General features: G+C 41.4%; 1 protein-coding gene across 2 annotated transcripts in view; it reads left to right on the top strand.

Annotated features, from left to right (window-relative positions):
* The first annotated feature begins 2099 nt into the window (after positions 1 to 2099).
* The window catches only part of LOC124003621 (spectrin beta chain, non-erythrocytic 1-like), a 91150-nt gene continuing 81434 nt past the window's right edge, over positions 2100 to 11815 (top strand). For both annotated transcript variants that reach the window (XM_046312030.1, XM_046312032.1), the window contains exon 1: positions 2100 to 2225. The gene's annotated coding sequence lies outside the window, so the exon portion shown is untranslated. The remainder of the gene's footprint in view (positions 2226 to 11815) is intronic.

Here is an 11815-nt window from a genome sequence, read left to right as displayed (position 1 = left end):
TTGACTACAGCTCAACACCATAGTGCCCTCAAAGCTCATCAATAAGCTAAGGGCCCTGGGACTAAACACCTCCCTCTGCAATTGGATCCTGGACTTCCTGACGGGCCACCCCCAGGTGGTAAGGGTAGGTAACAACACATCCGCCACACTGATCCTAAACACAGGGGCCCCTCAGGGGTGCGTGCTCAGTCCCCTCCTGTACTCCCTGTTCACTCATGACTGCACAGCCAGGCATGACTCCAGCACCATCATTAAGTTTGCAGACGACACAACAGTGGTAGGCCTGATCAACGACAATGATGAGACAGCCTATAGGGAGGAAGTCAGAGACCTGGCCGTGTGGTTCCAGGAAAACAACCTCTCCCTCCACCTGATCAAGACAAAGGAGATGACTAATCAAGAGCATGCTGACTGGTTGCATCACTGCCTGGTATGGCACCTGCTCGGCCTCCGACTGCAAGGCACTACAGAGGGTAGTGTGAATGGCTCAGTACATCATTGGAGCCAAGCTTCCTACCGTCCAGCCCCTCTATACCAGGCAGTGTCAGAGTAAGGCCCTAAGAATTGTCTGAGACTCCAGCCACCCTCGTCATAGAATGTTCTCTCTGTTACCGCACGGCAAGCGGTACCAGAGTGCCAAGTCTAGGTCCAAGAGGCTTCTAAACTACTTCTACCCCCAAGCCATAAGACTCCTGAACACCTCATCAAATGGCTACCCAGACTACTTCTGCTCTTTACTTGTTACTTTTATTTCTTATTCTTATCCATATTTTTATTAACTGCTTTGTTGGTTAGGGGCTTGTAAGTAAGCGTTTCACTGTAAGGTGAACACCTGTTGTATTTGGCACATGTGACTAATAAAATGTGATTTGATTTTTCGCATTTAAAAACATGTCATTCAAATTTTGCAAAAGCAAAATCCTAGAGGAAAACTTGGTTCAATTTCCTTTCCAACAGACTGAGGATGCCTAGTGGTTAGTGTGTTGTGCCTGTAACTAAAAGGTTGCTAGATCAAATCCCTGAGCTGACAAGGTAAAAATATGTCATTCTGCCCTTGAACATGGCAGTTAACCCACTGTTCCTAGGCAGTCATTGTAAATAAGAATTTGTTCTTAACTGACATAAATAAAAATGAAGACACTGGAAGACGAAATCATTGTTCAGCAGGACGCTAACCTAAAACACAAGGCCAAAGCTACACTGGAGTTGCTTACCAAGATGACATTGTGTTATAGTTTTGACTTGAAAATCTATGTCAAGACTGGAAAATGGCTGTCTTGCAATGAACAACAATAAACTTGACAGAGCTTGAATAATTTTATATAGAATATTGGGCAAATACTTTACAATCCGTGTGTGCAAAGCTTAGCTGTAATCGTCACCTGTATATGAGATATTTATGTATTTCATCTTCAATAAATTTGCAAAAATTTCTAAAAACATGTTTTCACTTTGTGATTATGGGATATTGTGTATAGATGGGTGAGAGAAAAAAATAATGAATCCATTTTGAATTCAAGCTGTAACACAACACCATTGGGAATAAGTCAAGGGGTATGAATGCTTTCTGAAGGCACTGTAGATCAGAGGTCCTTCTGAAGATCCATTATGACGTCCTGTGTATGACTGCAATGCATTATTGATAAGCGTGCACAATGGATGAACAAGACGAGGGCCAGTCAGAATCATGACACACCCTGTCCTTCTACAAGCAATGAATGAAAGAGAATATTACAAGTTAACTTTTCACATGTACAATTGAGGTGTAAAAAATGTGTTGTACTGTAGATATGACTCACAGATGTAATTATCTTCGATAGCCTCAGTGTCTTTAGGGCCTGCAGTCCTACATTAAAACTGGAAATGACACATCTTAAAGCCACAAAGTGACACACATTTAGTGTACAGAAGGAACATTTTCTAACTAAAGGACATATATGTTGATGTAGACTAAACTATGCAATATATATATATATATTTTAAACATAATCTATATCAAATATAGCTTCTTTTTTTTAATGGTGTAGGCCAGTCCTCGGCGATAGGTTTACTTCGCTCTCTATAATCCCCGCCCCTTCGAAATTCAGTGCAGCACTACAGTTTTTGCTGGATTTGGGGGCGGCAGTGCGGATTCTCCCAGTCACTCCCAGCTCTTGTTGCCCAGCCTCTCGTTTGCCCGTTGCGGACTCTCAAGGAGGTGAAGTTCGTTCCTTATTATTTGATTGGTAAGTCAAATAAATGTGTTATTTCAAACAGACGAGTTTATCTCATCACATTGCCAGTTGTGTTGTAATTTTTGCCGAGGTTTCCGTTACACAGATTGGCTACAAAGCAAATAGGTTACCTAAACTTACTGGGAGATGATGGAAAAATTTGAAATCAAGCAAATATGAAATCGTGACTCACGTATATAGGCATACGATTTAAACTATGTTTTGTCGGTCTTTGTTTTTTTTTCATAGGCCTGCGCAATTAACACCATTAGACATGTTGATGTTGTAGGCCTACTGTTCATATCAGAAATACCTTTATTTAAATGCATATATTATACATTATGCGCAAGTTGGATTATATTTCATTTGTATAGTGTCTGATATCTATCGATTTCCATGGTGTTCTGTGACTTCCATTATGGGTGGAATAACGGTAGAAGTAGAATGGATGCAAACAGGCGTGGTCGTGCGGATCTGTGGCGCTGCGCGGAAGGTAGCCCAGGGTGATGCTGCGAGGGCAATGATTTAGCACGTTTGTTTATTCTGTACAGTTCGAAAGACAGGCTAACTGTGGCATTAACATTATGTTTGAGTTAGGTTGTGCACAATAACAAAAAATCCCCCCATTTTATGGTCCTTGGTTTACGTGGTGCGTAGTTGTTGATTGATGATTTGGGGTTATTGATATAGACAATATTACTCATTTTAGGTGAAGTGTATCGGTTGTTGAAATGGCCGCAGAAGGCTAATATTACGTTGGCAGCTACAATGTTTAATTGCATGATGCGATGATGATACAGTAACTATCAAAACGTAAGTGGTCGGCTCCTCCTCAAAACATAACTTCCAAGACATGAAGCCTCACCTTCATGGTGTTCTTTAGTATGTGCTAATGATCAAATACTTTACATGTATCTCGTCAACATGTCGTTTGTGTCTCTCTATTTGGTGGACTAAATATTTGCGGTTGATGCTACATGCGGCCTTCTTGTCGTGATGCAGAGGACTCTTCATACTCTCCAACGTTGTAGCACTAATGCGACCTGGTCGAGTCCTCAATGTCCCAGTCACAGAAGGACTCAAACAACATTTAAAATGTGAGCAATGAGGGAGAAGAGTAGGTTATACAAAGGGATTTTACTGAGCAAAAAACTCGGGTTCTATAGTAGTGAAGCTATAGGCCTAGGCTACTGCAAGCATCTATTTTTCAAGCAACTACTCCACTCCATATAGCAATGAATGAAGTCAATAACTTCCTAGTTCCTGTGGTGGCATGTTAGCATGGCCACACTGTGCTTACCTGATTGTCAGCCACAGTGGGAACTGAAGTTGTCAAATATCCACGGTGAAAAACAAAGGAAAACATGCACTGTTAAAGGTGACATAGGATATAAAGGATTTGTAATAAGACCTGTAATTGAATTACACTGTGGTTATTCTATGGGACTTCATATTACTGAATCAGTACTTTTTCTAAACAACACGACTTGAGTGAAATGTTTGGTTCAAGTTATTTGGGTTTTTAATGGTTCTCCGGAAGTGTGTTTGATCAGGCTTTGCATGGCATAGTGGCAATTAAGTGTGGCACTCTAGTGCATTTTCCTATTAGGTTTTGCTTGATGGAGCAGGCTCTTTTCTTAAGACCATTTGCTGTATGCAGACCTAGTGTCTGCCTTCCCCACTCAGCCTTGTCTGAAAGGGCGGGGTCCCTTTGCAATGGGAAAACACTTCACAGTTTGTGAATGCAGAAAGACACAAGCACACATGCACACACACAACCTATCCATCTGTCTAATATCACACACATGGACGAATGCAAGCACATACACACACATACACAAACACAAGACGCATTAAAGCATCTGTATAAGCTCTACAACCTGTTGTTTGTTTAAAATTGGACCAACATTTGAATGAGTTTCCAACTTAGCCTTGTACACATACAGTGTGCAGTCACATGTGGAACGTTTGGGTCTCACTGAACCTATAATAAGGGTGAAGATAGTGTAAAGGCCTTTAATCACTCAGGTTCTTACCAGCAGACACAGACAAAATAGTACATCAAAATATTACATCATATCTGGTTTCCAAATGATGCGTTCTGCCCTGCAAATGACAAGATGATGATATCACGGCATATCCTAAACCGACATATTTTCCAGTATCTTTAGGTTGTTCTTTTTGTCTTTTGTTTTTCTCAGTTTGAGTGTCCGTGCAGCTACACCAATGTTGTTGCATTAGCCTCTCATGTCAATTGAGTTGACTGTGTAGCAGGTGCATAAAACCAAGGCATCCCTTTCAATGAGTATCATTTGTTCAGGGAGCAGTGGAACAATTATTTATATGTACCCTGATGGTTTCACAATAAATACATCAGTTGTGTTAAGGAGAGAGTATTTTCAGAGTTCTGTCTTGAATGGACCTTCAGGCTCCATTTTCCCCAAACTCTCCTTTACATTATATGCTCATCCAGTCAAATGACTGATAAAACAGTCATGCTCAAACTGCACAGATACTGCATGTCCCCTCCACTGTAAGCAAACGGCCATTTTACCCACGGGCCCTTTTGAACTACAAACTGCTTTTAAAATCTTCTACTTGTTCGAGATAAATAGTCCTGTCTTAGAGGCATCTTAAGAATCAATGATTAAAAATACAATGAATGTCATGACAAACTGATACCTGGTGTGTTTGGGGCTGTTATTCAAAATGGACACAACAGCATGTGTTATAGTTAAACAGGTGCTGGAGAGGGTGGTATCCTGTTTTCTATCAGGGCAGGCGATGGTCAGTAAAAGAGGAGGGGAATGGGGGAGCGGAGGGGGGGGAAGGCTGGGGGACAGCTGCCACCACAGGGGTGACAGGTGAGGGCTGCTGTGTGTGTGTGTGTGTGTGTGTGTGTGTGTGTGTGTGTGTGTGTGTGTGTGTGTGTGTGTGTGTGTGTGTGTGTGTGTGTGTGTGTGTGTGTGTGTGTGTGTGGCTGGTGGTGTGTGTGTGTGGGTGGTAGCCTAGCAGTAAAGAGCGTTGGGCCAGTAACTTAAAGGTCGCTGGTTTGAATATCTGAGCCGGTCAAAAATCGGTCGAAGTGCCCTTGAGCAAGGCACTTAACTATAATTGCTCCTGTAAGTCGATCTGGATACAAGCGTTGACTAAAATGTAAAAGTAAAAACTAAATGGTTGGATGATGGTGTGTACATTGTTTTGGGAGTGGTCAGCCAACTGGACATGCTTGGGCCACCTCCCCCTCAGTAGGACTGTCAAACATCTCAGCCACGGCAAGCATGTTTCCACAGCTGTGTCTGTAAGGCTGAAAGGAATTGACGCTCTTATTTTAGGGACCAAAGACTGAGAATACCTAGAGACTGAGCCATTTGTCTTGTAGCCTCCCCAGTGCCGTTTTTGTGTCTAAAATACCAGGCCATTTAAAAGGATGGAATTTCTTGAAATTAGTAGTAATAGTTTAGTCATTTTCATTGTGTTATTCAGTTCCATCTTTTCATCCATAAGGTGATACTATCAGTATTTAGGAAACAACACTGAGTAGATTAAGGAAAATAGAACAAAACATACGCCAATGTTTGGACTGGGGCATAACTGAAGCCAAATAGTTGATAGCATACTGTACTCTCTGTTATCTAAGCCCGAACAAAACTAGCGGAAATGACAGACCCCTTGGGAGTGGGCGAGAACCATGCGCGGCAGCAGTAGCCCCAAATAGTTTTACTCTTTCCCAATTCTCCCCTGGATACTTGATACACATTTGTTTCCATGATTTGCCCCTAAGTGCCCTAACACAATATCTGTCCTGTGAGGTAGAAGCACAGCAAAGACTGTGTTGGGTTGATGTTTTGTCCTTCCTAACCTCAATTGGGGCCTATAGCACCTTGAAAGCATTAGTAATACGTATTGTTTTTGGTAAGGATGAGTTACACAGCGACAAGCTTTCCTTGCATTGCTGATATGGGCTCCCAGTTGTATTTTATTCAGATCACTTACTGTTTCGACACATTAGCCATTTACACAGCTGGTTTAGAACCAAGAGAACCAAAGGAATTCTGATGGAGTGTCCTGCCCAAGGGTGCACAGCTGGGCACACCGAGATTTCACTCCTCTGACTGACCCTGCAGTAAGAAGTTGTCTTGAATGTTGGCTGTATAATTCATATACATAATGAAATAATATAATCAAACAATCTCATTTGGTAGCAGTGCTCATCTAGAACCAAATAGTGGATGATGTGTCTAACTCTTGTTCAACTTTAGCTCATTTGCAATGGATTGTCATGTCATTGAAAATGTAGATTTGCAACTGGACTAGTCTCTTGGAAAGGGAGAAGTGTCTTTTTTTGTGCTTTAATTTGTGCCACGGCTATAATGACATTATGCCGTCCTTTGTTTGTCGTGGTCTATCTCTTGTTCAACAGCGTTAGTGCACGTTCTAAAAGCACTAACGCCCTGGACCAGCGCTATCCATGGTCTATCATTCTTGGCTGGAGGGGAAAGTTGTTGAAGAGTCTCTGGAAAAGATGAGGTAATTCCAAGAGGATGCATTTCCCGGGTCATGAACCTCCTATCACTTGTGTTCCCCCATTTCCCACATCTCTGTGCCACGAAAGCAGGAAATCATAACCTGGTTCCACTGGTGCAGTTTCCATGTCATGTGGCTTGTTGCCACTACACAGCTGAAGGGCAGCATCCATCTTGGCTCCCTATACTCTCTCAAGCAATTTCAATACCAGCCACATTTAGCGTATGATTCATGTGTGAATAGATAATCCTTGATTCCCTACAGTTTTGACTAAGCCAAACAGGTAGTCATTTATAGAACTTAGTTAGACGTTTAATTCCACCTGTTGCATAAAGCTGTCGTGGGCCGCGTTCAGACGGAAATGTTCTATCCTCCAAATACATATTTAGCATACTGTTTTTCTATGGGGGTTGACGGACAACGGAAATATTTTTTCTTACGTAGGTCAGAACTTTAAATGAGGTTGAAGTTCTAACGGATAGATGCTTAATTCGTTGTTTGCACGAAGACATGCAAAAGAGAATATTTGGAGGAAGACACACAAAAGGTTAAATGAAATGCACAGTATCCTCACCTCCCAGCTTAGTTTTGTGAGTAAGCCTTGCCTGAGCCAGAACGGCCCATAGGGGCAGGAGCCTTCCTCCTGTTTCTACTGCGTGAGGCAGCTTGATGTACAGGTACACCTGCTGGACAGGATGCTAGTCTGTCGCAAGGCTTTACCCCCAATCCATTGTGTTAAAGAAATAGTTCACACACAGAGAATTTTATCTACTTCCCCAGAGTGAGATCAACTCGTGGATACTGTTTTTATGTATCTGCGTCCAGTATGAAAGAAGTTAGTGATAGTTTGCTAGCTGTTCCTGTAGACTTTTCCAGTCATTGTGCTAATGCTAGTTAGCAATTGAGGAAATGCTAGTTAGCAACTTCCTTCAAACTGCACGCAGATACATCTCATTGCAAAAATCACAGACTATCCCTTTAATGCTGAGTGCCAAGCAGAAGGCATTAGGTCCCATGTTTAGTCTTTGGTATGACTCGACCAAGGATTGATCCCCAACCAATCTCGGTGCAGACAATCTAACCCAGGGTTTACCAAATTCGGTCATTTGATCTTTTGAATCAGCGGTGTGTTGGGCCAAAAACAAGATGTGCACCCCTTTGTGTCCAGTTTGGGACCACAATCCAGTTAGGGATCAGATTATATCATTTGTGTGTAATATGTGACAAAGTATAATTATCACCTAATTAAAGTATTGGTAACAAAACAACGTTATCAGCCATCTGTTTCTGGCCCCGGCCTTAGACCACTCTCTGGAATGTGGCTATCACCTCCTCTGGCCAATAATGCTACAACCCAGAGGAAGATGGTGATGCTCTCTCCCTGGTCTCTTCCCACACCACTATCTGATCTCAGTGGTTCTCTACTCTTATAGGGATAAGTGGTACATATTGTTTCATTCCACTGGCTGATAAAGATATAATTTGTTATACCCAGGAGTGTTTTCTTTTTTCAGTAAATCTTTGATCTTTGTTTTCATTTCATTTGATGGGAAATACTGTATTTGACATTTGTATTTCAGATAGTATTTACATCACAGAAACTGAAAAGTAATAATTAGGCCATTTTTAGATAATTACCATTTTAGCAGGTCGTTTGTATGCAAATATAAATACAAGTCAACAGTAAAATAAAGCAGAACCCATTATTCTTGTATCTGTTTTGTTACTGAGATACAGTGTATTCGGAAAGTATTCAGACACCTTTCTTTTCACACATTTTGTTACGTTATAGCCTTAATCTAAAATGGATTCAATCATTTTCTCAGTCATCTATCTACACAAAATACCCCATAATGACAAAGCAAAAACAGGTTTTCATCAAGGATCTCTCTATACTTTGATCTGTTCATCTTTCCATCGATCTGGACTTGTTTCCCAGTCCCTGCCACTGAAAAACATCCCCACAGCATGATGCTGCCACCACCATGCTTTACCGTAAAGAGATGATATTGGCCAGGTAATGAGCAGTGTCTGGTTTCCTCCAGACGTGACGCATGACATTCAGGCCAAAGAGTTCAATCTTGGTTTCATCAGAACAGACAATCTTGTTTCTCATCGTCTTAGAGTCCTTTAGGTGACTTTTGGCAAACTCCAAGCAGGCTGTCATGTGCCTTTTACTGAGGAGTGGCTTCCATCTGGCCACTCTACCATAAATGCCTGATTGGTGGAATGATGCACACAGATGGTTGTTCTTCTGGAAGTCTCTCCCATCTCCACAGAGGAACTCTGGAGCTCTGTCAGAGTGACCATCAGGTTCTTGGTCACCTCCCTGACCAAGGCCCTTCGCCCCCAATTGCTCAGTTTGGCCGGGTGGCCAGCTCTAGGAAGAGTCTTGGTGGTTCCAATCTTCTTCCATTTAAGAATGATGGAAGCCAATGTGTTCTTGGGGACCTTCAATGCTGCAGACATTTTTTGGTACCCTTCCCCAGATCTGTACGTCGAAACAATCCTGTCTCAGAGCTCTACTGACAATTCCTTCAACCTCATGGCTTGGTATTTGCTCTGACATGCACAGTCAACTGTGGGACCTTATATAGACAGGTGTGTGCCTTTCCAAATCATGTCCAATCAATCAAGTTGTAGAAACATCTCAAGGATGATCAATGGAAACAGGATTCACCTGAGCTAAATTGCAAGTCTCATAGCAAATGGTCTGAATATTTACGTAAATAAAGTATTTCTAAAAACTTGTTTTCACTTTGTTATTATGGGGTATTGTGTGTAGATTGATGAGGATTAAAAAAAAATCAATTTTAGAATAAGTCTGTGACAAAAATGTGTGAAAAGTGAAGGGGTCTGAATACTTTACGAATGCACTGTAGATGGGCCAGAAGAACAGGTTCATTCACTTGATTGAAGACAGTTAGGTTGGGGACATTTAAGTCAAATGCTTGCCACTTTAGGCAACAACTACATCTGTATTCTCACTTTGGGGCTCGTCTGCATGTGAAGAAAGACACAGCCGTATCATAGTGTCTAGGACCAATGGAGAGAAAACAGCTAACATTTTCCAGAGGTTTTTGTCTTCAGGAAATGAAGTCATAATTGTCTGGCATGTGTGACATTTTAAGAGCATGACATTGATGCATAAGAAAATACAGAGTACTGATTACTGGCTGTCAGAGGCTGGTTTGTCTGATTAAATCACAGTAAGATACTTGCATCTCAATAGTCTACAGTGGCCTCCACACCTCATCTCCTCTACTTTATCTGTACCAATCCAAAAGAGGACAGGTGAAGGCAATCCGGCTCAATCGTAGTAGATCATATGCTTGCATCTTGCCAGTTCTTTCTGATCAGTGCGGGGAGGCAAGCAGCAGAGGATAGTTTTAGACTCTGGAGATGCGTATAGATCAGGGGTGGGCAAATATGGACCACAGGCCAGATCCGGTCTGCATGCCCATTCAATCAGGCCCATGGGATGTTTGAGTACGTTTTTTTGGAGATAGGGGAATTATTGTTTTGGGACTCCAGGCCACACTTGAATATTTAAAACTAGATAGGAAGTATGTAGAAATGATAATGGACCTATATATTTTCAAATAACTGCCCTTTTTCTGGGCCGCAAATTGATTTTAGCAAACAAATCTTTCCCCCAGAAAATCTGTGTGGCCCACCGATTATTATTTTCGTCCCGATGTGGCCCTCGAGCCAAAAAGTCTGCCCACCCCTGGTATAGACTGTGTCCTAATCCTTTCCTTGTATATATGACTATCAATTGGTGAAATGACTACATAGAATCTCACTTGTCAGAAGAGACCTAGCCTATGCCCCAGTTGGGACACAGAACACATTTTTAAATATATTGTTTAGTTACTGTGTGCATACGTAGAATGTATGCACACATGACTGTAAGTCGCTTTGGATAAAAGCGTCTGCTAAATGGCATATTTTTTTTTTTTTTTTTTTTTAAATGGTGATGCACAAAGGTATTTCTCGGTTCAGAAAATAGGTTTGGTTCTCAACCCTGCACAACTGTTGTCCATACTCTTTGTTATCCCACTAGCTTTGTCTTTCATCTTGCAAATAGCTGAACATTACATAATAATAAGAGCGTTGGATGTGTGCCTTTACCAACAGTATACTGGATAGCCATTAGCACATTTGAAACTGAAAACTGAACATCTTGCAGCTGTTGTAGCAAGACATTTCTCAGATTAATTTTCTCAGATTAATGTTGGTTTATTATTTAAGGATGCATGTCAGTAGAAACTGCAGACAAGTACAATTTATTTTTAAAAAGATCACCCTTTTAAGAATGGATCGTAACATTCATGTAGCTCATATGAAAATTTAAAAAATTACCATTTTTGGAATGTGTGTTTTCTGGACATGGTATACGTCAACAAACTCACTTGAGAAAGTGGTTAGCATACTATGGCATCGACTGTAAATAGTATAATGTTGGAGGAGATACGGTCAGCTAATGGGGCTGAGGGAGGCAGGTGACAAAGATCTGATTGGAAGGCTTGGATCTCTTCCTTCATAATCTTAGCATGTGATGCGCATGCTTTCATACATTAATGTAAATAGAAGATTTGCACTAAAACAATTGAGTTACGCAGGCGGATGTCAAAGTAAATGAGGATTCAGGGCTGAGTGAGTCACTGTATTATGGGGACTCCCCAAGCCTCCCTTCAACCAAAGCCCAATATCATCATCTGGAATTGACATAATTTGCCTTGTTTTTGCACAATTCTACACAATTTAGAAACTATCTAGTTTCAAATCCGACTCTGAGCAATTGTATCTCTTTCAGCACATACGCAGTAGAATATAAATGAGTGCCTTCTGTAGGGCCTTGTTCTATGTGTGTCATGCTAAAAAGCTGTAGCACAGCTGTAGCAAGCACTTGCGCTAACAAACATTCCATGCATGTGTGTCCAGTTAGTAGGAGACCCTCCCAAAATACTATTCCCTGGTATGCTAGTGATGCGTTACAAAAAGCCAGTCGTACAGTAATATGGTCAGCTGCAAAACTACATGCCTTGGATAGCATACATGTTTGAATGCAC

Source organism: Oncorhynchus gorbuscha, linkage group LG18 (assembly GCF_021184085.1).
Source record: "Oncorhynchus gorbuscha isolate QuinsamMale2020 ecotype Even-year linkage group LG18, OgorEven_v1.0, whole genome shotgun sequence".
Lineage (NCBI taxonomy): Eukaryota > Metazoa > Chordata > Actinopteri > Salmoniformes > Salmonidae > Oncorhynchus > Oncorhynchus gorbuscha.
This window is presented reverse-complemented; position numbering and strand designations above follow the sequence as displayed.